Genomic DNA, 4,597 nt, shown 5'->3' with positions numbered 1-4,597 from the left:
TTTATGATATTGGCTTTTCAGGTGCTTTTTAGTTTGTTTGCTTGTTTGTGTTTGTAGATTCGCAACAAGGGAGCTCATTTGGATCGAAGGAGCGAAGGCTTCCACAAACTTGCGTTGGACCTAAGGTAGGCCCTAAAACACTTGTTTGCCTTTGTTTATAAAAGCATATTTAGAGAAAGATAGTGTGTGATTGGTTTGCTTGTCATTAGGTCTTCTTTAGATTCTAGGAAGGTCTATCTTGTCCGCAAGATAGACTCATTCTGTGTGACAATAATGAAGTCTAAATTTATTTTAATTTCTAGCTTGTAACCCTACAATTGGATAGAAAAGCTTCAGATGACTTTTTAGATACACATAAATCTAAGTGAGGGAAAATGAGGATGGGTTTTTTGGAGAATGTAGAGAATAGTAGGATGGGCTTGAATTTTGGTCATGGAACCAGATCAAAATTCATTAGTTTTAGTACTATCGCCACTTTCAAGGAAAAACCAAGAGAAACCAAATTTCCCAAGGTGCCAACAATAGCTTTGCAAACACCATTCCCTATTTTGGTCTCCTATAGCATTGCATTGGAAAGAGGACTTTGGCCAAGCGAAAAGACATCCATGCCCATATCATCAAAATTGGATCCGAAGAAGCTGTTGGACTATCTCTGAGAAATCATCTTCTTCACAAGTATTCCAAGTGCTAAAACGTGGAAGACGCGCGCCAAGTCTTTGACAAAATGTAGGGTATGTGAAATATGGGTGATTGGAGAATGCTTGTGAGTTGTTTGAAAAAATTCCTAAATGAGATGGGGTGTCCTGGAATGTGATGATTTTAGGGTATGAAAAGCAAGGGCCAACTGAAGAAGCCTTGAAACTTCATCGGAAAATGCAACAATTGGTAGATGAGTATCCTCTTGTGAGTGTACTTAGTTCTTTTGCATGCTTACCTAATCTACAACATGGATGGTAGATCCATGCTTCTGTGATTAAAGGGAGTTTTGAGTCAGACGCTTTTATGGAGGGTGCCCTTTTTGACATGTATGAAAAATGTGGATGCGTCGAGGATGCTCGACACATCTTTGAGAAGATGCATGAATGAGATGTAGTTTTATGGACAAACATGATTGTTGAGTATGCTTGTTGTGGAAATATGGAAGATGCATGATGAAATTGCTGAATGGAATATATTTTCATGGAGTTCAATGCTAACATGATATGCACATAATGGGGTAGGTGAAGAGGCTATGATATTACGATGTTAAATGTAAAGGACTGATAATGAGATAAACAATGCTATTATTCTTATAAGGAGGTTGAAATTTATATTACTTCAGCACTTTGCTCTTTCATGGCCAAAAAGGTTACTGAAAAAAATCGCTCCCATCACAGGGGTCTGTAGTGACCTTGTTACCTTGCTAGAGGCATTCAATTATTTGGACGTGTGAACTATGCAAAAGTAGGGAGTAGAACCAAGATTCCAAGGGGATATTTCAGTGAATACTGGAGGCCAAGAACCTTTTTTTTTCAAACCATTACTACTTAATGTGTATGCCATCATTTTGAGGATGAAAATTGAATTCTGGGAAACGTATTACTATAGTAATGTTGGAACGATCTATGAAATGGACTAATATTTATATTTAGAAGAATGTCAGGTTCCTCTAAACTTTGCTTGTAATACATGTGTTTGGTTGTTGACAAAGTTTGAAGGGGGCTGATATTATTTATTGAGTACTATAATAGTCAATATTAATGGCTTGGGTCACATTGAAAGACATCAATTGCTGGTTTCTTATTTACTTGTGAAGTCTGTGCATTTCCTGAGCATTGTGAAAACATGTGTCACTAATTTGTAGTAGTTATCAGTATTCTTTTTGGCACTGTGCATTTTTGGTTGGTGTAAAAAGACAAAAGCTAAACCTAGAAGATGTCAATGAAGTACTTGAATATTTTGGAAACAATTTTGTTGAAAACACTTTGGAATTACACCTCTGTTCATGGGCTTCAAGTGGGAAGATTGTGTGGATTCTAAGGCCAGATTGTTTCCCAGAAAAGTCTCTTCACACTGCTATTATAACGAGGCTCATATACCACTTTGAAATCATAGTATAGGCATTTATCAACTCTTAGACTTTGAAGAATCTCTCAGTATTGTTATTTATGGTGCAGTGTTATAAAATTTTGAGTTTAATAAAGAGAGAAATTGAGTTAAAGTCTTTTCATATGGGCACTATTTAAATGATGATTTTTGCTTCAAGTAAACGTAATGAAGATCACCTACAGCAACATGCTCATCATATACATTTAAAAATATTCCTCACTAAATAAATTTGTTTAAAATCAGGAGTTATTGGAAAAATTTTGATATATTTCCACATATAGGGCTACCGCTTTGGTTGCATCCTAATGAATTTATTGTTACTTCTTCGTATATTGTTTTGATTGAAATAATTCCAGACATGGTAACTAGAATTGTTGGTATCTATGACTTTTCTCTTATTTGACATCTCATAATTGTTTATTTGGCTCTTAATTTAGCATTTCTCAAGCATGCATCAATACATGCTATTAAAATCAAGCATCCAAACATCACAAGCTTGTGGGAGTTCTTTTCATACAATTACAAGGAAAAATCACCTTCTTTCAAGCTTGCTTAGGTTATATCTCTTATTTCTTGACTAAAATTGAGTTGAAGGGTTTTTCCTGTTATTCATTGTTCAATGATAAATATAATCTGTATGTTTTCTTCCCAACCCCACTCGACCAAAAACTAATTTAAACTAGGGGTTTGCTTGCCCCTTTGTTAATATCGAATAATTAGCAATGACGAACAACTAAGTATGAATGAAATTACAGTGGATCCATAATTTTAGTGGTTCATATTTGACTTCTTGCCTCACTCAGGCACATATCTCACTTCCTGGTGCACTTTATACCCTTAAAGAGTTCATCAATGCTTTTGTTGAATACTATGTAGATTTGAATATTCGTACATGTATTTTTTGGCATTTTCCCCAGTTATTAAGACAAATAGCAAAATCACTACATTATTCCAGGGAAAGTTTATGATAGACATGTACAAGAAGGACAATTTACCCTAAACACATTAGTTGAGATGCATTTGGATTTGAAAGATGGAGAGCAAGGAGGCACTTTTGATCCAACCTACACCTGGCACTTGCAAGTAGATTTGCATATGGAATCCAAGATATGACCTACACTAGGCACCCCATGACTTACACATACATTGCAACCCAACTTGTAAATCAATGATTTTCTTTTGAATTTGGACCCAGTCTACTCAAAGATTGCAAACTGGTGTGCAAATTCATTCTTTCAACTAGATATCACTTTTGTTCCCTATCCCTGGAATTTTCCGTACCTCCCATAACTTGCTTATCTCATCTTTACTTGTGATTATGTGTCTAAAGTCCTTGTCCTAAAGCTTTGGCATTGTGAAAATATTAATAAAGTGAAACCTTTGTAACCCCACAATGACCTTAACCCACTATGGAGTCTAATCACTTAATATTTTGACGGATAAAAAAGACAACTATTGAAAAGAGAAACTCTGAGGTGCACAAACATGATAGAGAATTACAAAGTTGGTACAATGTTGAAGCACAGTTTTATTTTTTTCCCATTTGCGTCCATCGTGTGGCTTGACCTTATATGTTTTTGGGATGTTGAATTCATTCTACAAACAAAACATAGGAGAAAGTTGAAAGTATTTTCATTTTGAATTACAATTTCGTTTCCTTCATTTGTGTCCATTGTGTGGCTTGATCGTACGTTTTTGAGATGTTGAGTTCATTATATAAGGGGATGGGTGAGAGTTCTTTGCATTTGACATGATTTTAATTTAATTTTATCTTCTTATGTAGAGGAACTTTGTTGAGATCATGGCTGGATATTCCATATTGTGTTACCTTCTTCAGGTATATCTCCTGCATAGGATTTTTTTTATCATTGTTCAAGTCAATATGAAGTTTACACTCGGTGATGCTTTTGATTTATTTGTGTACAAGGATATTTAAAATATGGAAAATTAGAAAAAGGCAACCTACAAACATTCATAAATTATGGGTATGGTCCATTTAGGATTTTAAATTATGGAGCGTTACAAGTTTGTTTTCATGCTTTCTCATGCTTCTTATCTTGTTGCTTCCCTATCTCGAGCAGGTTGGTGCTTGCTAGCCAGAAACCAACACTGAAGAAATTAAATAGGGCATGGCCTTTTAGATCAAATACATATTTCTACTACTTTTTAGCCTATTTGTGTATTGGCATTTCAAGGAGTTGATAGTTTTTAAGATTTTTGAACTCTACAACAATCTTAATGTGTGTGTGATACTAATTAATATGCTTCAAATAGATCACTCTTAAATCATAACATATATGGATATAAAAGAAGCATTTTTTTGAAGAATATTTCAAGTGATATTAAGTTGAAGATCAGGGTGACACTTTACATTCATGTGACATGAGTAGGTGGACTATACAAGTCGAATAATATTTAACCCTAACTTGCATGGAAGTGGGTATGGACGATGATACAAAACCACAAGGATTTTTCAGAACTCAGGATCTGGATATCAGGAAACAACATG

Source organism: Pinus tabuliformis, chromosome J (genome assembly GCF_031772625.1).
Source record: "Pinus tabuliformis cultivar Carrire ecotype Pingquan chromosome J, CPIR1, whole genome shotgun sequence".
Taxonomy (NCBI): domain Eukaryota; kingdom Viridiplantae; phylum Streptophyta; class Pinopsida; order Pinales; family Pinaceae; genus Pinus; species Pinus tabuliformis.
This window is presented reverse-complemented; position numbering follows the sequence as displayed.